Here is a 22,705-nt window from a genome sequence, read left to right as displayed (position 1 = left end):
CTTCAAACTAAACGTTGACAGGTTCTTTAATTTATCTTCTAATATACAGAATACACAACTCTGTTAGTATGGATTGCCCTCTTTGAATGTACTTGAGCTTGTCTTTGCCTTTGCTAAAAAGTTGTAAGTAATGTACAATATTATGGATGGAATTTGGGTAGGGAGTTTGTAGTAAAATTGTTATTTCTTTTTTCCAGGCACTATGACTTAATGAAGCCCAAAAGAAAATTAGCTTTTCAGATTGCCAAATCATAATGTTGCCATGTTGAACTTATTGGCCATTAAAATCTCCAGACTATTCTCGTGAGAATGGTTCAAGTCATAGGTTATTATTCAGTTCTGGGAAGATGATACCCAATGTAAAATTCTATACACAATATGTGTATATATTTACATCCATTCCTACTAAATCTCATCTGTTTTTATTTTATATATAATCATAAACTATTGATCCTGATTTTGTTATACCATGTGTAAGCTTTCCCTCTCTGTTGTGAACCATCTACCAATTTGATCAAAATGTTTCCTTATAAAGGCCTCATTTCTAAAACATATAGAAAATTGACTCAAATTTATAAGAATTCAAGCCATTCTCCAACTGATAAATGGTCAAAGAATATGAACAGACAATTTTCAGATGAAGAAATTGAAACCCATCTCTAGTCACATAAAAAGCTGCTCTAAATCACTATTAATCAGAGAAATGCAAATTAATACAACTATAAAATACCATTACACACATCTCAGATTGGCTAAGATGTCAGGACAAGATAATGATGAATATTGGAGAGGATGTGGGAAAACTGGGACACTGATACATTGGTGGTGGAATGGTGAACTGATTCAACCATTCTGGGGAGCAATTTGGAAATATGCTCAAAAAGTTATGAAACTATGCATATCTTTTGATCCAACAGTGTTCCTACTGGGTCTGTATCCCAAAGAGATCATAAAAAAAGGGAAAGGGAACCACATACAAAAATGTTTGTGACAGCCCTTTTTGTAGTGGCAAGAAACTAAAAACTAAATGGATGCCCATCAGTTGTAGGATAGTTGAATTAATTATGGTATATGAATGTAATGGAATATTATTGTTCTGTAAGAAACGATCAGCAGGATGATTTCAGAGAGGCCTGGAGAGATTTACTACATGAACTGATGCTAATTGAAGTAAGCAGAATCAGAAGATACATGGCAAAAACAAGATTATACAATTAATTCTGATGGACATGGCTCTTCTCAACAACGAGATGATTCAGACCAGTTCCAATGGTCTTGTGATGAAGAGAGTTATCTGCACCCAGAGAGAGGACTGTGGGAACTGAGTGTGGACTATAACATAGCATTTTCACTTTTGTTGTTTGCATGAATTTTATTTTCTTTCTTATTTTTTTTCTTTTTGATCGGATTCTTCTTGTGCAGCAAGATATTTTTATAAATACATATGCCTATATTGGATTTACATATATTTTTACTATGTTTAACATATATTAGACAAACCCCAAAGATCCCAACTTTTGGGATAAGAATTCACTATTTGACAAAAACTGCTGGGAAAACTGGAAATTAGTATGGCAGAAACTAGGCATGGTCCCATACTTAACACCAAACATCAAGATAAGAGCAAAATGGGTTCATGATTCAGGCACAAAGAATGAGATTATAAACAAATTAGGGGAACATAGGATAGTTTACCTCTCAGACTTGTGGAGGAGGAAGAAATTTGTGACCAAAGAAGAACTAGAGATCATTATTGATCACAAAATAAAAAAAAAAATTTGATTATATCAAATTGAAAAGTTTTTGTACAAACAAAACTAATGCAAACAGAATTAGAAGGGAAGCAATGAATTGGGAAAACATTTTTATAGTTAAAGGTTCTGATAAAAGCCTCATTTCCAAAATATATAGAGAATTTGACTCTAATTTATAAGACATCAAGCTATTCTCCAATTGATAAATGGTCAAAGAATATGGACAATTTTTAGATCATGAAATTGAAACTATTTCTACTCATATGAAAGGCTGTTCCAAATCACTATTGATCAGAGAAATGCAAATTAAGACAACTCTGAGATACCACTACACACCTGTCAGATTGGCTAAGATGACAGGAAAAGAAAGCAACAAATGTTGGAGGGGATGCGGGAAAACTGGGACACTGATGCATTGTTGGTGGAGTTGTGAATGGATCCAACCATTCTGGAGAGCAATTTGGAACTATGCTCAAAAAGTTACCAAACTGTGCATACCCTTTGATTCAGGAGTGTTACAACTGGGTACTAGATCTTAAAAAGGGAAAGGGACTTGTATGTGCCAAAATGTTTGTGATAGTCCCTTTTGTAATGGCCAGAAACTGGAAAATGAATGGATGCCCATCAAATGGGAGAATGGCTGAATAAGTTGTGGTATATGAATGTTATGGAATATTATTGTTCTGTAAGAATTGACCAGCAGGATGAATACAGAGAGGACTGGAGAGACTTACATGAACTGATGCTGAATGAAATGAGCAGAACCAGGAGATTTTTATACATTTCAACAACAATACTATATTAGGATATATTCTGATGGAAGTGGATATCTTCGACAAAGAGAAGATCTAATTCAGTTCCAATTGATCAATGATGGACACAATCAGCTACACCCAAAGAAGGAACACTAGGAAATAAATGTAGACTACTTGCATTTTTGTTTTTCTTCCCAGGTTATTTTTACCTTTTGAACCCATTTTTTTTTCTTGTGCAGCAAGAGAACTATATGGATCTGCACACACATATTGTATCTAAGATATACTTTAACATGTTTAACATGTATGAGACTGCCTGCCCTCTAGAGGAGGAGGTGGAAGGAGAAAAGGGAAAAATTGGAACAGAAGTAAGTGCAAGGGACAATGTTGTAAAAATTACCCATGTATATGTTCTGTCAATAAAAAAGCTATTAAAAAAAAAAAAAACCTTGTCATCTAGGAGAGGGGGTAGGGGTAAGGGGGAAATTGAACACAAGGTTTTGCAAGGGTCAATGGTAAAAAATGATCCTTCCATATGTTTTAAAAATAAAAAGCTTCAATAAAAAAATGTTTTCCTTATCTAAGTTATTGACAAAAATGTTGGAGCAGCAAGAGGCTAACGTTTATAACTATATGCCAAGGTCATTTACAAATATTATTTCATTTCATCCTCACAATTACCCTGGCAGATAAGTGCTACTATGTCCACTTTGTATTTGAAAGTCCTGAGGCAAACATGTTAAATAACTTTTTTATGTTATATAGCTAAGATGTGAAGATGGATTTAAACTCAAGTTTTTCTGACTTCAGGACCTTGGCTTTATTTTCTGTGCTACTGAGCTCCCCTGATAGCCAAATTTTATTTATTAGTATCACAAAATCATCACTGAATCTTTGTAATGCTTATGAAATCAGATTCATTCCTTCTATTAGGTAATATGAATTCCTGATTCATTTGTATACAACTATCTGAAGACATAGGTTTCACTGTTATTTGTCTTTTTTGGAAATTATTTCTTATGAATTATTGGTCCTCTCCTAATATTTTTTTTATGTTGTACTTCCTGTTTATAACATTATTAGGGGGTCTATATTTTTTTGTAATATTATAAGCAATGAGTACTGGATGATAGATTTAAAGCAAGAAGACCCCACAGGCCATTTTGTCTAGCACTGTAATTTTATACGTGAGAAAGCTGAAGCTGAAATGATTTGCCTGAGATCACACAAGTATAGTTAAATGTCAACAGTGGCATCAGAATCCAAATTTTGTGAATACTGCTTTTTTCCAAGGTTTAATGCTGCATCTTTAAGCAAAAGGAAATATCAGGTACATCTTATCAAAATTTACTTATATTCCAGGCATGACAAGAATAATTATCATCAATTATTAAGACTTCCACCTTCATGCTTTAAAAATAATAAAATTAATATGTTGCCCTTTCTCCAATGAACTCAAGGTACATTAGTATATGATAGTAAAGCATTCTAAGCACACACACATAGGTGTGTGTGTGTGTGTGTGTGTGTGTGTGTGTGTGTGTAACAAAACATTATTTAGATCATTTCCTCAAAGTTCAGAATTGAGATAAAGTTCCACAGATACTTTAGCACTGAACCATGAAAAACAAAAGATTATTGAAGGAAGGAAGATGAGAAAGTAAAGGGAGAATTACGAGCAGACAATATATGGATGAGGGAAAGAGAAGATATGAAAAGACAGTGGAGAAATATGAAAGGAGAAAAGAGATATCTGTCTTACGTGTGTAGGAAGGAGCACAAGAATACATAGAGGAGCTATAGAAAGAGACAGATGACTGATAGATAGATAGACAGACAGAGGCTTATTAATTTTGTCACTGTTTACACCTATGCCATGTCTGCAGCCAATAATGTGATGCTGCCACTTCATAAGAAAAACTAAGTTTAAATGAAGGAAATATAAACCTTTTAGAAATAAAAGAATAATCCACCTCCTTAATCCAGGTCCATGATTCAATACCTCCTTTTTTTTTTTTTCCAAAGCTATATTGCTCTCTTTAGTATTTAATTAGAAAACTGAATAGGAAGAGGATGGTGAATTATCACCTCTCTATCCCAAACAATAAAAAGTTGAGTAACAGCTGACAGTTACAAAATTGCTAAAGGAAGTTAAGAAAGTCTGTTCCTAAAATCTTGCTAGCACCATTGAAATATCTCTAAATTCACCCTCTTGTCTCTAATCTATGCTCACTCTAATCATTCTCTCAATCACTTTCTGAGTAAATCTCTCAGATTATTTTACTCTTAATTATATCATTTTTCTATTCAAAAACTTTTAGAGGCTCCCTACTGTCTATAAAACTGAAGATGGAACATGATAACTCTCATTGTAGCAACAGGGAGCCTTTGTCCACCAACCTCAAAGCTTCCTGAGTCTTAGGGTATTTCCTTGAGCAGACAACTAATCCAGTTCAATACTCCATGGGTCTCAATCCACTAAACTGAATCTCCACATATATATGTGTGTGTGTGTGTGTGTGTGTGTGTGTGTGTGTGTGTGTGTGTGTGTGTATCCTAGAATAGTAACTTAGAACTAAGTTGTCTCAGGTAGCTAATATCATTAGTCTTAGACATTTTCTTTCTAGTGAGAGATTTGAATCTCTGACTCAGAAATCTTATCCCAACTTAGAATGATTATTCCATATATTTTTAAGTTTGCTTATGAAAGTTAAAATATAAATGCTGTTGCTGTCACCTTTCCAATATCTTTGAAACATTTCTGGTGTATGTGTTTCTCTAGTTATTAAATCTTGGTTTAAAAACTAGTTTTTCACATAAACAGAAAAAATACAGATATAAACTAAACCAGATCTTTGTCTCTGCTACCTATTCAGCTCCCTTTTATGCCCAATATAGGTATGTGGCCAATCAAAGTTTGAAAGGTAGTCTTTGCCAAACATTCTTAGACAAAGTTGAATACTTCTCATCTCCAAGAATTATGACTTGGTTTTCTTTGGATGGAAGACAATATCATTTCATAGATGTCTTGCCATCTCCTCTCTGTTTATGTTTCACCTTATATTTGAAATAGTCTCCCTCTTTTCATTTTTTCTTTGAAATTTTCATTTTTCTTCAAGTCCCAATTTAAGAACTCCACCATAAAACTTCTCCTGTTCATTACTCCAGCTGAAAATGATTTTTCCCCACCCCAAGTTTTTCTAGTACTTACTAGCATGTCTTTTTCAAAATTATTACATTTTTTTCTTATATCATAGTTATTAGCTCACATGTCTAGCACCATTAGATTGCAAATCTGGAGCTGCCTCTAGTCATCCTGATCTATATCTGGCCTCTGGATCCAGATATCTGTGGAGGTGACCTTGCACAGCCCTCCTTCACTTAAATCCAATTCACTTACATGTCATGGCATCATCTCCCTGATGCAATGGTCCTCTGAGAATGGAGAAACAAAACGACTTTTTTTTTGAGATTAGGGTCTATATTGAATCTATAATTGTTTCTTCAATTATACATTAATACACTTGATAATACACATTAATAACTTGATAAAATTTTGTTGAATTATATATGATTCTATTTTGTGTGTGGGAATAAATATATTTGTGGATGCTTTGATCAAATATTAAGGTCAAATTTATGTCTACATATTACAAGTAACTCCATCCCCTTGCCTTATATACCTAGTTTCTATATTACTTCTATATTTTTTAACTCAAAAAGCAATTTACATGAGACTTTCATCATTGGTAGAGGTGATTATGCAATTTCTCATACCTTTGAGATAGATGAGAAGAAAAGAAAAGACACTAGCTCTTCTGGCTTCTGGCTTCCAGAAAGAAGATGACCATTTTATCCCTCTCTTCAAGTTGCAAAGAGATAGAAAATCTCTGGAAATAATGTTAATCATGTCCCTATTCTCAACTTTCTACCCTAGACACTTTGGAGAACACTCAACAGAAGAGTTTATTTATTCTATATTGTTTAGCTTAAATCTTTTAATATATTTTTTTTGTGTGATTGGTTTTGCTATCAATTTGAATGAATTAATTTATTTGTTATTTTCTATATGTGTGTTAATTGTCAAGTCTTTGACATAGAGCTTGTGATTCTTTTTCTGTTAAGTTATGATGATTATCAGCTTAGCTTGAGTCAAATAAATACTTCTAGATTAATAATATTTAAGTGAACAGATAGATTCAATTCTGTCTTAGTATTTCTTCTTTCTAAGAGAGAAAAGTGGCCAGTTTCTGGATACAACTTCTTGCTTCTTAACCTGGCTGAAATCAAAGTCTCGCTTAGAGAAAGACATACAGAGATGTCTATTCTTGGCTTCCTAGAAAATCACATCTAGATAGATCTATTTGGACATACATAATCTAAATGAATGAAATAAAATAATTCCATCACACCCTCAATATTTGTCACTAAAAAGAGAGTGGGAATTCAAATGAAGGCTGTAGTGAAAATTTTCATAAAGGACAGTTAGATGGCACAGTAGATAGAGTGCTGACCCTGAAGTCAGGAGGAGCTGAGTTCAAATCCAACCACAGACACTTAATACTTTCTAGCTGTGTGACCCTGCACAAGTCACTTAACTCCAATTACCTCAATCAAAAATAAATTTTTTTCATCAAATATTTCCACTAATAATATACATTAAATAATCTATGCAAATGTACAAAGCAATATACCTAAAATAAGGAATACATAAAAGATGATTAAAGGCAAGAAAGAACTAAAAAAAAGCTATCTAACAAATTTTACATAAATTTGATAAATTCTATTGCTACATTCCATTCTAGGTGACAGCAAAAATTAGGAGAAGCCAGAGGTAACTTATAAAGTCAAGATTTAGAATGCTAGTTTCAAGTTGCATTGCCAACATTTTTTCAGTGCATGAAATATGAAGTCCTTGAAACTGTTTATAATCCAAGCTATTTTTGTAAGAAGGGTAATAACCTGAAAAAAATCTACTCCTTAACCATTAAGCTAAAAAGTATTTTCTTTATCCATCAAGCTAAGTAAGAATACTAAGGCATTTTCTATATGCCTCCCAGCCTTATACCCTACATTTGAGAGGGAAAAAATAGGACCTATATGTATACAGTCACAAGATTCCTTGACACAATCTACAGAAATGAGAAAAGATCTGTGATTTCATCAATATCAATATCCAATATTATAAATCATGACACAGCAATGCTTACACGTACAATCAGATTCTGGTCCATGCCTGCCCTTTGAATTTTCTATTTTCAAGTCTGTCAAATGCTTTCCTCTGAGTTTTATAACATTCCATCCATACCAATGCAGCACTGAGGCTTTAAAGCTTTACACCGATCATGTGGAAATATATTAAAAAGTACATTTTCAATGGAAGCCAAGATAGTGGAGAAGAGATGGCAACTCAGTTGAATTCTCCCAATGTTTATCCTTGAAATAACTTTAAAATAATGCAATAAATCTAATTCTGGAGTGGCACATGCAACAAAAAATTGGGCTAAAACTTTTTTTTTTTTTTTTTAGTCTGAATCAGCTTAGGAGGTCAACAAGCAAGATCTGTGATACTGGGGCTGGCCTGGGGCATGTATGACAGCATTGTTGGTGGTGAGCCTTAGAGGCCATGGCAACAGCAACTGTAGTAGCTTTAGCTTTGGAAGCTCTCAGTCAACAGACAGCAAGAGTGTCTGGCAGAAAGAGATCACAGGGGACATTTGGCTGGCAATAGATGCAGGGCTTGGCACTGTTTGGCAATTTCATTTGGTAAACATACTTCTGCATCACAGTTCCAGGGAAGAGCAGTGCTCACAATGGAGCAGGAACTCTGATCTCAGGTCCAAGGTTAAAGGAGTGCTAATGAGAAGGGACTTAACTTAGTTGCAGTTCCATGGCACTGAAAAGTAAAGTAGTCACTCACTAGAGAATTAGGGCAGTGATCCCAGTTACAGGAACCTAAGAAGCACTAGTACTGGTAGCTTCAAGAAAGAAGGATCCTTTCTAGCTAAAGAATAGAGCACAAAGCAGCCATCACAGCTGTCCCCAAATCATAGGACCCTAGAAATGCTGAAAAATTATAGTACAAAAAGTCTGAATCTTGGAAGACAGTCCTTCTCCACTCCCAGCTGAGCAGAGCCCAATTAACATAAAGTTCAAAGTTAAGAAATAATCTGGAAAATGAGCAAACAAATAAAAAGAAACAGACCATTAAAGACTATTAGTTTAACAAGGAAGATCAAGATACAAATTCAGAAGATAACATCATGACAATAGCTATACACAAAGCTAATGAGAATTCTTATAAGATTGCTAAGGAAAGAGATGAGTGGTAGAGAAAAATCTTGGAAAAGAAATGAGAGTGATGTAGGATAATTATGGACAAAAATAATACATTGGTTAAAGAGGAGGAAAAAAGTTAAAGAAAATAATAACACAATGGAGCAAATGGTACCAAAAAAGTGCAAAAAATCACAAAAGAACTTCTTTAAAAAAACCAGATATGGTCAAAAAGAAAAAAAGTTACCAAAACTTACTGAAGAAAATAAATCTTTAAAAAATAGAATTAGGTAAATTAGAAACAAATTGGAACATCAAGAAAAATAAAGTAAAAAATAAAAGAAAGTGTGAAATATTGCACTGGAAATACAAGTGAGATGAAAATTAGAACAAAGAGAGAAAATTTAAAAATTATTGAACTGCCTGAAACTCATGATCAAAAGAAAAAAAAAAAGTCTAAACATTATAATTCAAGAAATAATAATAAAAAAAAAATTGAGCCAATATCTTAACCAGTGCATAAAATACAAATTGAAAGAATATGCTGATCACTTCCTATAAGATATCAAAATGAAAACTCATAATATTATTTATTTATTTAACATTTTCCCCAGTTACATTCAAAACATTGTTTTTATACTTGTTTTTAAGATTTTTGAGTTCTAGGTTCTCTCCTTTATCCCCACCCACAATTAGGAAACCACATGTTAAGTTATACAAAACATTTCTTTTTTTTATAAGAAACTTTTTATTGTGTGAAATTCATTAAGTATACAGATGTTAACAGAATTTAAAATGTTTAATAATAGATTTTTGTTTTCAAAATACATGCAAAGATAATTATCAACATTCAACCTTGCAAAACTGCGTTCCAAAATTTTCTCCATCTCTTCTCCTCACCTTCCTCTCTTAGACAGCTAGTAATACAATATGGGTTAAACATGTGCAATTCTTCTAAATATATTTCTATATTTATCATGTTTTACAAGAAAAATCATATCAAAAAGGAAAAAATGCGAGAAAAAAAAACAAGCAAACAACAACAAAAAGGTGAAAATACAATGTTGTGATTTACATTCAGTTCCCATGGTTCTCTTTCTGGATGCAAATAACTCTGTCACAGGTCTGTTAGTCTTTTCATCCGTAATTTTATTATTTGAACAAAGTAATCTGTTTTGAAATGTAAAATAACTGGTTAGTACAATTTGAGATTTGAGATGGAAATTTTTTTTTGTTTTACGTAGAACCACTTCTACATATATTTGATATGTTTAATCTTCGAAAAGTAATACCAATATTATTAATAGGATTTGTATGTCATTTTTAAAAGTGAATTGAGAAACAACCATTTACCGCATGATAAAAAATGATTGAAACTTAGACAAGAGGATTACTTGTCTAGGAACTATTGCTTTGATATGACATGTGCAAAAAAAAATTCTAATTGAAAAGTGTTTTTTGGAATATGAGACAAATTTACTCTAAGAAAGATGCTAATTTTATTTTTGTTATTATAGCTTTTTATTTACAAGATATATGTATGGGTAATTTTTCAGCACTGATAATTGCAAAACCTTCTGTTCCTACTTTTCCCCTCCATCCCCTCATCCTGTTCCCTTCCCCCAGATGGCAGGTAAACCAATACATGTTAAATAACATGTTAACGTATATGTTAAATACAACATATGTATACATATCCATACAGTTATTTTGCTGCACAAGAAAAATTGGACTTAGAAATAAGGTAAAAATTACCTGAGAAGGAAATCAAAAATGCAAGCAGACAAAAAGAGAAGGATTGAAAATGCTATGTTGTGTGAAAATGTGTTGTGGAACTCATTTCCCAGAGTTCTTTTGCTGGGTGTAGCTGGTTCTCTTCATTATTGAACAAATGGAACTGATTTGGTTCATCTCATTGTTGAAGAGAGCCACATCCATCAGAATTGATTATCATATAGTATTGTTGTTGAAGTGTATAATATTCTTCTGGTTCTGCTCATTTCACTCAGCATCAGTTCATGTAAGTCTCTCCAAGCCTCTCTATATAAATCCTGTTGGTCATTTCTTACAGAACAATAATATTCCATAACATTCATATACCATAATTTATTCAGCCATTCTCCAATTGATGGGCATCCATTCAATTTCCAGTTTCTAGCCACTACAAAAAGGACTACCACAAACATTTTGGCACATACAGGTCCCTTTTCCTTCTTTAAGATTTCTTTGGGATGTATGCACAGTTTGGTAACTTTTTGAGCAGAGTTATGCACAGTTTGATAACTTTTTGAGCAGAGTTCCAAATTGCTCTCCAGAATGGATGGATGTATTCACAAGTCCATCAACAATGCATCAGTGTCCCAGTTTTCCCACACACCCATCAGCATTCAGCAGTATTTTTTCCTGTCATCCTAACCAATCTGAGAGGTGTGTAGTGATATCTCAGAGTTGTTTTAATTTGCATTTCTCTGATTAGTAATGACTTGGAGCATTTTTTCATATGGCTAGAAACAGTTTCAATTACTTTATCTGAAAATTGTCTGTTCATATCCTTTCACCATTTATCAATTGGAGAATGGCTTGATTTCTTATAAAGTCAATTCTCTATATATTTTGGAAATGAAGCCTTCATCAGAACTTTTGACTGTAAAAATGTTTTCCCAGTTTACTGTATCCCTTCTAATCTTATCTGCATTAGTTTTGTTTGTACAAAAGCTTTTTAATTTGATATAATCAAAATTTTCTATTTTGTGATCAATAATGATCTCTAGTTCTTCTTTGGTCACAATTTCCCTCCTCCTCCACAGGTCTGAGAGGTAAACTATCCTATGTTTTTCTAATTTATTTATAATCTCATTCTTTATGCCTAGATCATGAACCCATTTTGACCTTATCTTGGTGTATGGTGTTAAGTATGGGTCAATGCCTAGTTTCTGCCATACTAATTTCCAATTCTCCCAGTAGTTTTTGTCAAATAATGAATTCCTATCCTAAAAGCTGGGGTTTTTGGGTTTGTCAAACACTATATTGTTATAGTCATTGACAATTTTGTTCTGTGAACCTTAACCTATTCTACTGATCAACTGCTCTATTAGCCAATACCAAATGGTTTTGGTGACTGCTACATTATAATATAGTTTTAGATTTGGTACAGCCAGGCCACCTTTGTTTGATTTTCTAATTAATTCCCTTGAAAGTCTTGACCTTTTGTTCTTCCAGATGAATTTTGTTGTTATTTTTTCTAGGTCATTAAAATAGTTTTTTGGGCGTCTGGTTGGTATAGCATTAAATAAATAGATTAATTTAGGTAGTTTTGTCATTTTTATTATATTCACTCAACCTATCCAAGAGCACTTAATATTTTTCCAGTTGGTTAGATATGACTTTATTTGTATGGAAAGTGTTTTATAGTTTTGTTCCTGACTTTCCCTTGACAGATAGATTCCCAAATATTTTATACTATCGGCAGTTACTTTAAGTGGAATTTCTCTTTGTGTTTCTAACTGTTGGATTTTGTTAGTGATATATAAGCATGTTGATCATTTATGTGGTTTATTATGTATCCTGCAACTTTGCTAATGTTGTGGATTATTTCTAATAGCTTTTTAGTAGAATCTCTGGGGTTCTCTAAGTATACCATCATATCATCTGCAAAGAGTGATAATTTGGTTTCCTCATTACCTACTCTAATTCCTTTAATCCCTTTCTCAACTCATTGCTGAAGCTAGCATTTGTAATACAATATTGAATAGTAATGGTGATAGTGAGCATCCTTGTTTCACTCCTGATCTTATTGGAAATGGTTCTAGTTTATCCCCATCACATATGATGCTTGCTCATGGTTTTAAATAGATGCTACTGACTACTTTAAGGAAAAGTCCATTTATTCCTATACTCTCAAGTGTTTTTAATAGGAATGGATGTTGGATTTTATCAAATGCTTTTTCTGCATCTATTGAGATGATCATATGGTTTTTGTTAATTCAGTTATTAATATGGCCAATTATACTGATTGGAGAGGAAACCAGCACCAGCCTGTCCTGACCCTACAAGACATAGAAGGCAGTGCTACTTGTCTAGCTACTTGTTTTCAGTGGTCCCGATCCTCTTACAAGGAGATATGTCAGTTTAGGTTGCAGGTTTCTCCTGCCGACCATTCCCCCGATTGGCTTTTTGCCCCCATCACCACATGGTTTGCCTGTACCACAGGACTAACCCCTTGCAACTGGGAGCTCAGGTTCCGTCAGAATACTGAACTTTGCATCCCAAGTGTTCCTTTATTCTGAAGAGGGAGCTAAGGAATACTTTGGATTGATTTGTTCAAAACGAGCGATGCCCATATTGGTTCTGCTGCCAGTACGGATAGGTGTCGCAGGCTCAGCGGCAGTGGGAACAGCAGCTCTGGTTAAAGGGAATGCAAATTTCAGCCTCCTGAGCTCCCAGGTAGATACCAACATCAGAACACTGGAAAGTCTCATCACCCATTTAGAAAAGTCAATGGAGTCCTTAGCGGAGGTTGTATTGCAGAACTGCTGTGGGTTAGATTTGCTGTTCATGAAGCAAGGCGGACTGTGTATGGCGCTGGGAGAATCTTGTTGCTTCTACACAAATCGGTCGGGGGTCATTGGGGAATCGCTCGCCTCCTTGCATAAGTGATTAGATGATAGGAGGCCAGTCCTAAGGCTTCAATGTCCTGGTATCAGTCACTCTATGACTGGTCTCCCTGGCTGACCACCCTCCTGTCAGGAGTCACAGGCCCAGTCCTCTTATTCCTTCTCTTCCTCATAGCTCCCTGCGTAATTAAGTGCCTCCCCTCTTACGTACAGGATCGCATATAAACCCTGAAACTTTTCACCCTCAAGATGATTTATTCCCTGTTGGCCTCAGAAGAGTCACAACTAGGAACGGAAAAAAGGGGGAGTAAAATGGACAAAAGATGGCCCCCTCCCCTCCCTCAGTCTTGGGTCAAGGGGCCTCTGGCTTGCAGAGAAATGTTTGCTCAATTATATTAAGGGAAGTGTTTTGCTCTATGAAGTGCTTGCTCAACCAAGCTCCAAGAAATGTTTGTTCTATAGGATGTTTGCCTAACAATGTTCCATAACCCTGACCTATTTTCATTAATCTATGTCAACACCTGCCATTGTGTATTCTCCCTACATCCTGTAAGCTCCTCCACATCCCCTTTGTGAGCGGGAAGTCAAGTCAATGTTTAACATCAACTGCCAGAGACCATGTTCTTGAGGACATACCAGAGACCATGTCCTTGAAGACTGCCAGAGACCATGTCCTTGGAAACAGAAGACAAAGAGCTAAGAAGAACGTGACTATGAGTAGCAAACACCCTAAATTCCTGAGATTAGATAATGTGTGTCCCAAGAAATCGGTCATCTCCGCCCAGGATCTAGATAACAGTATACCCCAGGATTTCTGCCACACCTATGGTCCGACATTCTTCTCATTGCAACCCCCCACTCAGAAATCATATTTAATTAGACCCTCTTCATTCATTAAACTGAGACATTGCTCCATCTCAACTTGTCTCCCTCCTCATTTCTAACCCCATCCCTTTTCAGGCAATAGCCTCACAGACAAATATCCAGCCTCAGGACCCACACTTTGATGACCTGGTGGACGGGTCAGTCAGCTGTAACTGCAAGACTGAACAAGAGTGCTTATAAGGCTGTCTATACCTGTTTGGGGCAGAACTCTACTGAGAAGTCTGACCTGGCTGGTAATAAATGCTTTCAAATTACAAACACCTTGAGTGTCCTGAATTTTTGTCACCAGGATTATTTCACAAGGAGAAAAAGAGATTGTGTAGCCCAAACCACTATTAATTTACTTAATTTTCTGGGTAAAAAGGGACTGAAAGTATCACAATAAAAATTGAAGTTCGCAGAAAGGGAAGTGAAATATTTGGGACATCTGATAAGTGAGAGACAAAAGAAATTGGATTCAACTAGGATTGAGGGAATACTCCAAATGACGAGGCCTAGGACAAAAAAATAACTCAGGAAGTTCTTAAGGCTGGTAGGCTATTGCAGAAATTGGATTAATGAATATGCATTGTTGACTAAATCCTTATATATATATTTGCTGGAAGAAAAGCCTTATCAAATAGAGTGGAGCCCTGAAATATAAGATGATTTTGAGAATTTGAGGAGAATCTTAGCATCTACTCCAGTGTTAAAGTTGCTGTCCTTGGAGAAACCTTTCCATCTATCTGTTAATACTGAACAAGGAGTGGCTCTGGGAATGTTAGTCCAGATAAGGGGAGGTCAAAGGCATCCAGTAGCCTTCCTATCAAAACTTCTAAATTCTGTAGCAAGGGGATGGCCTTCATGCATACAGGCAGTGGCCGCAACAGCTGTTCTAGTGGAAGAAATTAGAAAATTAACTTTTGGGGGAAGTTTGATTGTGGGTGCTCCTCACCAAGTCTGGTCAATCCTGAATCAAAGGCCTGGGAGGTGGTTAACTAACTCTAGAATACTAAAATATGAGGCCATCCTGCTTGAAAAAGATGATCTAGTGTTAACACAAGATTCAAATTTGAATCTGGACAGTTTTCTGTCTGTCTCTCCTGGAGAGCATACCTTATTAGAATATGATTGTATTGATGTAGTAGATTTACAGACTAAAGTGAGGGAAGATTTGCAAGAGGAACCTCTCTCAACTGAAACTCAATAGTTTATAGATGGTTTCTCAAGGGTAGTAGAAGGATAAAGACAGAATGGGTATGCTATCATTGACAGAGGAGGATTATCAGTTGTTCCGTCAGGATCCCTACCTGACAGCCGGTCAGCCCAAACTTGTGAGCTGTATGCCCTAAAGCAGACATTGAGAAAATTAAGTGGAAAATATGCCTGGGGAGTGTACATGTATTTGGGAAAATCTAGGAGGAATGAGAAATGGTCAACAGTAAAGGTAAAGGGTTGGCACATGAGGCCTTGGTAACTGAGGTTTTGACCAATTTGATGTTGCCTAAGCATATAGCTGTTTATATTAAGAGACACTAGGCTGGAGATTCCTTCACAGCTAAAGGAAATCGTTTGGCAGATGAAGAGGCAAAGCAAGCGGGAGAGGGAGGATCCGCTGCTCCTGAGGACATGATGGTGTGAATACCACCCTCCCCCCACAAATGAGGTAATCCTCAGCAAAGCTAAGGGAAGACATTTAGTCCAAGGCAACTGGGTTTACAAGGTTAATCTAGTAAACCGTCTTTTAATCTCCCGATTCATCCTCTCCACCTTCCCTGAGGACAGAGGGTGCCATGGAGTATGAAACTCCCAGGTTATCTCCAACACCTTGACCAAGGACGTTGTAAAATGTGTACCCTGATCTGAATCAATGCGCTCCACCAATCTGTACCTTGGGATGATCTGCTCTAGGAGGATTTTGGCCACAGCTGAGGTAGAATCACCATCCTATTTCCCAGGTGAAAAGCAAAAGCTCCAGACTCTTGGAGCCCAGAAGGACACTACGGGATACTAATTCTTGTCTGATAGACGAGAGGCACTGACCAAAGCAGGTATGAGGCGTACTTCAACATTTACATCAGGGCAACCATTGGGATGTTCAGGACCTGTGTCATGCTGTGCTCACTAAGTTCATGACTCCCGGATTGTACACTTTGGCTCATCAGGTGGTAGATGGCTGTCTCATTTATCAAAGGACAAATAAGGCAACTCTCCAAAGAGCTCCACCAAGTGGAAGACTCCGGGGCATTAGGCCCTTTCAGAGCATACAAGTACATTAAACCAAACTACCCCCTGTGGGGTGTCTCAAATACCTGCTGACCTCCTGGGTGGAGGCCTACCCTTTAAGCCACGCCACTACCTCAGCTGTGGCCAAAATCCTCCTAGAGCAGATCATCCCAAGGTACGGATTGGTGGAGTGGGATTGGTGATTCAGATCAGGGTACACATTTTACAACGTCCTTGGTCAAGGTGTTGGAGATAACCTGGGAATTTCATACTCCACAGCACCCTCTGTCCTCAGGGAAGGTGGAGAGGATGAATCAGGAGATTAAAAGACAGTTTACTAGATTAACCTTGGAAACCCGGTTGCCTTGGACTAAATGTCTTCCCTTAGCTTTGCTGAGGATTAGAACAAAACCTTTAAGGGATATTGGGTTGTCTCCTTATGAATTATTGTTCAGTCATCCATACCCAGGGTCACTGAATCCAGAGAAGTCAGACCCAATTTTTGAGACTAAAGATATCTTTTTGAGAAATTACATTGTAAACTTTGTAGATCATTTATGAAATATACAATTGAAAGGTCTTGTTGTTCAGACTCCCCCTCTAGGTTTTGCTGTTCACTGATTCAAACCTGGGGACTGGGTCCTGATTCGCTCTTGGAGGGAAGACAAGTTGACTCCGAATTGGGAAGGGCCTTTCCAAATGCTCCTGACTTTGAACACTGCTGTAAGGACCTGTGAGCACAGCTGTATTCATCACACCCAAGTTAAAGGATCAATAGAGGCTCCCAGGGAATGCATTGTAATTCCTAAGGGAGACGAGACTACAACTCAAAAAGAAAACTTGTTGAGGACAAGCTGATCTTTTTCTTCTACTGTATCATTATTATGTATATCATATTCTTCTTCTTGTCATTTGCCCTTGCAGCCCCAGTTCACAACCCATCATTAGGGAAAGATAATAGCTTCCAGAGCCTGATTCAGACAATTGCTGACTCTTTCTTCATTTGAGACTGCTGGATTTGTGGAGGTTCTCAACAATTCGATCAGTGGCCATGGGTAGCTGTTCCTCTGAGTCCAGCTTGGCTCTTGAGCAAAAGGTTGGATGTGCACAATGGGACAGGGTCTTGGTCCAAAAAAGAGAAACATCAATGATCTCTAACTGAGTCTGTCCCTGGAAGATACTGTCTGAATAAGATGGAGAAGGGGAGTGGCTGGGAAATAGTGAAGTGTGATTGAACTTACTCTTTGGAGGCCAAGACAACCCAATTAGATTGCACGAAATATACACATAGGTGGAATCAAACCCACATTCAGTGCAACAATGGTATAGGCGTCCTTGCACTAATTCAGGATGGGAAATAAATTATTGCCGATTTCCACCATGCCGAAATCTGAATTGGCCTCCAGATCAATGTGAAATCGTTTTACTTACTAGGGATAAGCCTGGTTACCCATGTGGGCCTTGGCAAATAGCAGAGTGTATGAGGTGGGAGGAAAAAGGAATCTCAACCCAACCTTTGTATCAGTGGGCCTGGCAAAATTCAGCCTGGGCCAGGTATTTCACTTCCTTCTGGAGTATAAAGGATAGATCTGAAACTAACATTATGAGCTATAGTTTTAAGGGGAAACAGCAGTTATGGAGATGTCAATATAAGGACAATATATGGACACTTTACCAAGGTGGCCCACTAGGGAACAAGGACTCTCAGTATTATCCTGTAGTATTCAATAGGACCAGAATCTTTGAATCAAACATTGAAAGGGCATTATTGGATCTGTGGTCACTCTGCTCATACCCATCTACCTCTCAACTGGATTGGTGTGTGTTACATTGGACTAATCAGGCCGAAATTTTTCTTTTTACCTAGCACAGGTGGGAATCATCTAGGGATCCAATTGTATGATGATTTAGAATGAGAGAGACGAAGTATTGATACTTCTCTCACTCAAAACTGCTAATAGATGGGGGGATACATGGCCTCCTGAGAGGATAGTTCAGAAATATGGACCAGCCATATGGACTCAGGATGGTAGTTGGGGATATAGAGCTCCTATATATATTAAACAGATTAATTCAGCTCCAGGTAGTTTTAGAAATTATCACTAATCAGACCGCCAATGCTTTAGACCTATTAGCTGAACACGCCACCCAAACCAGAGAAGCTGTCCTACAACATAGGTTAGTTCTAGATTACCTGTTGGTGGAAGGGGGTGGGGAGGGTAACATGGAAAATCGAATCTTTCTACTTGTTGCATGCACATTGATAATAATGGAAGAGTTGTAAAGGAAATTACTAAAAATATCAGGAAATTGGCTCATGTTCTCGTACAAATTTGGAACTCCCTGTTTGATAATTCATAGTGAACTTGGTTTGAGAGCAGCGGGTGGAAGCAAGTATTATGGTTTGGATTGATTGAACTTAGTGGAATTATACTGTTACCAATCTGTCTTCCTTGCTTAATTCGTCTCATCACTGGAGTGGTTCATAAAACCCTAACACAAGTTCTAGGGAACGAGAACAAAATGTGTATGCTAATGTTACAATATCAGGGATGGACACTGGTTAATAAGGAGGATACTAGTGATGAAGACACTGATATTCAGAGTAACAAGTTATCACAACAATTTCTACATGAGAAATCTTCAAAACTTTAGAAAACAAAAGGGAAGACTGAGTGCAAGTAGTTGAAGTGAAGATCTCTCCTAACCATTGACTAAAGTGGATAAAACCTGCAGGCCTAAATTTCAATTTCTTAAAAATCATGTGGTAGGGGGTGAGGGGGGAAAGAAAGATTCATAACCTGTCAACATTCCATTTCCTAATCAGGGAACACAACATATATAACCAATCAGAATGTATATGAGGAGTACTGGGGGTAGGTCTGGGCTTTTTCTTGGGTTGCTCTGTATAAAAGTTGCAAGTGGGCACTGGGCGGTGGTTCTCTCCTGACTCCAAACATCCTTTTTGCTTGGAGTTTAGATGACCGCCCCATTCTTGTGAGGCCCTGAATAAAGTTTTTGTTCTATACCTTCAGATGCCTCTGAAAGTTTAATTTTGGATAAAATTGTCCCCCACACAAGACAAATAGCTCTCCCTCTGCCACTCACAGACAGAAGGAAGGCCTCCAGGGCTAAGACTATTCCAAAGTATACAGATGAACTTTACATAGCTATCCTTGCAGGGATGTCTTAAATACCTATTGGTCAAAATGGACCACTTAATCTCTTGGGTGGAGTTCTTCCCATCACCTCAGGGCACTACTTCAATTGTCAGCAGAGTTTTATTAGAACAGATCATTCCAAGGTCTGAGATTGTGGAACAGATAAAACTCAGATAAGGGGACACATTTTACAGAAAAGATCCTGCAGCCCATAGCTTAGTCCCTGTACATTACCTGAGAGTTTCATGCTCTGTGATATCTGTGTTATAGCAAGGTTGAGAGGATGAATCAAGAGATTAAAAAGCAGCTCACAAAATTGGCTTCCCGTAGACAAAGTGCCTTCTCCTTGCCTTGCTTAGAATCAGGACAAAATTCAGAAGGATTAAAAGGTTCTCTTCCGATGAGCTCCCTTCTGGGTACCCATACCAGGGTGGGAGTTGCGGGGGGACTGTGACCCTCTACATGATCAGAAAGATAAGTTCCTCAGGACATTGGTTGCCTCACTAGCTTAGCATCCCCGGAGTCTGAAGCTTAAAACATTGATTATCCATACCCCCACCCTTAGGATTTCCAGTATATAGTTTCCAATCAGGAGAGTGGGTTCTGATTAAGATCAGCTCATTTCTGCCCTGGAAAGGGCTATTCCAGATCTTCCTGACCGTTGATACTGCAGTAAGAACTCAAGAGAAAGGCTGGACACACCACACCCCAAGGAAGGGATCTGTCAACCCCTTAGGAGGAGTGGACAGTTGAATCAGCTGAGAGCCTGAAGCTACACCTTCCACAATGACATCCCACTGAGCAATCTCCTGACTCTGGAAGTGTGTGGGACCAAAGACCTCCTTCCCCAAATAACCTGATCAGAGACATCTTCAGGTACAAAGAGAAAACATTTATTTAGCCCCTGAAGGGAGAGGCCCAGACCCACACCTGGGAGCCAAATCAGCTCCCAACATGTGCTTGTCGACTTGACAAGCTGAAAACAGAAAAGGGTTTAACGGCTAAAAGACCCAAGCATTTTCATCGGATAGACAAAAAGGATGTAACCATCCTTGACCAAATGTTGTCTCTTTCCTGTGGGTCCTGTTACACAGATCCCTTTTCCTGAGGGATCTGACCTTTAGAAACCATGTGACTTCCTGAAACCCAGGGTTCAAGACCTCATCTTCTGGCTCTGGGAACAGGGATCATGTGACTTAGTCTCAAACTGAGAAAACATCATCCAATCAGTCCCATTCATTAGGGATCCCCCTGAGATCTCCAAAAGTGTAACTCTAGCACCTTACCCTAGGGATTTCCTTAGCGACTACACTCCTCCTTACATCCATTGCCTGGTTGGCCCCTATCCCTTGGTTGCCCCAACAAAATAGCTTTGAACAACTGATGGAGACAGTAGCTTTGACCTTCAACCTTTTCAGTGTTGGATCTGTGAAGGGCCCCAGCAATGAGAATGGTGGCCCTGGGTTCCTACTCCTTTGAGCCCAATTTAGATCTAAGCAATTGATCAGAAGTTCATAATGGGATAGGTTTCTGGGAAAATTGTGAGGAATATTCTTGACAATGTACTGAAAGAAAAAAAGGGATGTATTGCCTAAAACAAACTATAAGTATGCAGGCCTTGGGGGGAAGCAAGTATAAATGGATATACCCACTTCAAATGGGGAATGAGGAGAGAGAGAGTAGTGAGAGTGCAGGAAATGGTATACCACTCATATTCGGTATAGCAATGGCATTGAGAAAGCATGCCATAATGAGCCACTATCTGGTGCCAATTATCAACAGAATTGCAAATACCCATGGGGGTGGGGGTGGGAGAATCCAATTCATAATTGTAAAGGAGATCATAGTGTAGCTGACTGTATGAAAAATAACTATATCAGAAAATGAAGGCTTCCAAGTAACAATTGGGCCTGACATAAGCAGACTTGATCAGGATACTTTACCACTTTCTTGAGTGCTGTGAACAGAAGTGAACCATGTATTGTAAAAGGCCAATATTGAATAAGTCTATGAACAGCAAGAGTCTTTTCCGGGTATTACTTGAGACCTGCTCTCTGTTAGCATGAGCATTCAAACTATTGGCTCACCATCTCCCTAACAATGAATTATAAAGACATACTTGATAAATTTAGTATAATCTTGATGGAGAATATATGTCACAGGAACAAGGCATTTCAACTATATTATTTATCCTTTAACAATGAATTAAAGACATATTTGACATAAATACACTATTTACTATTTACTACTCTATTTCGATAAGTACTTTGGTATTGATAAAATCACAATTACTCTGTTAGTTATTGATGAGCATCACAACCCTGCTATTTACAGTTCTGTATTGATAAGTACCTTAGTATTGATAGTTAAGGTGGATACTGAAATGTCAAAGTATGGATTGTGCTGGAAGATACATGATGTTACCTGAAGGTGGCTGGTAATACTGTAACACTAGTTTAAAAGGTATATAAATACTGGTACTCAGGTTAATAAATAGAGATTGCAAAGCACATCTTCCACCTGGCTTCAGATATTCTTCCCATTCTCGGTATTCACTGGAGTGGAACTCCAACAATATATAAAAGATTGCCTGTGAATGAGAAAACAACAGTTACAAAAATGTCAATATAAGGAAACTGGTGGGAATGGTATCAGGGTGATCCCTTGGAGGACCAGGACATGCAATATTATCCTGCAGGCCCTAATCTAATTCACATATCCTCCCAAGCAGAGCCTGTATTAAAAGGATATTACTGGATATGTGGGCTTGCTGTCTATACACACTGAATTGGACCAGAGTATGCTATATAGCTTTAATAAGACCCAAATTCTTCTTCCTACCAGTCAGGAAGGAAACCATCTGGGAGTTCAGTTATGCAATGAATTAGAGAGAAAAGTGATCAATTAATGCATCAATTAATAGGACTGGAGATGCCAATGGATAAAGTGATGTTTGGCCCCTAGAGATAATCATGAAATAATATGGCTCAGCAACTTGGGCACAGGATGGAAGTTGGGGATACTGAATTCTGGGTTATATGCTTATTAGAATAATT

At 37.3% G+C, this 22,705-nt stretch overlaps 1 long non-coding RNA gene across 1 annotated transcript in view; it reads right to left on the bottom strand.

The window, feature by feature from the left end:
- Positions 1–22,006: 22,006 nt before the first annotated feature.
- The window catches only part of LOC127561703 (uncharacterized), a 67,287-nt gene continuing 66,588 nt past the window's right edge, over positions 22,007–22,705 (bottom strand). The window contains exon 3 of the long non-coding RNA XR_007953520.1: positions 22,007–22,239. This is a non-coding gene — a long non-coding RNA (uncharacterized LOC127561703). The remainder of the gene's footprint in view (positions 22,240–22,705) is intronic.

Source organism: Antechinus flavipes, chromosome 1 (assembly GCF_016432865.1).
Source record: "Antechinus flavipes isolate AdamAnt ecotype Samford, QLD, Australia chromosome 1, AdamAnt_v2, whole genome shotgun sequence".
Taxonomy (NCBI): domain Eukaryota; kingdom Metazoa; phylum Chordata; class Mammalia; order Dasyuromorphia; family Dasyuridae; genus Antechinus; species Antechinus flavipes.
This window is presented reverse-complemented; position numbering and strand designations above follow the sequence as displayed.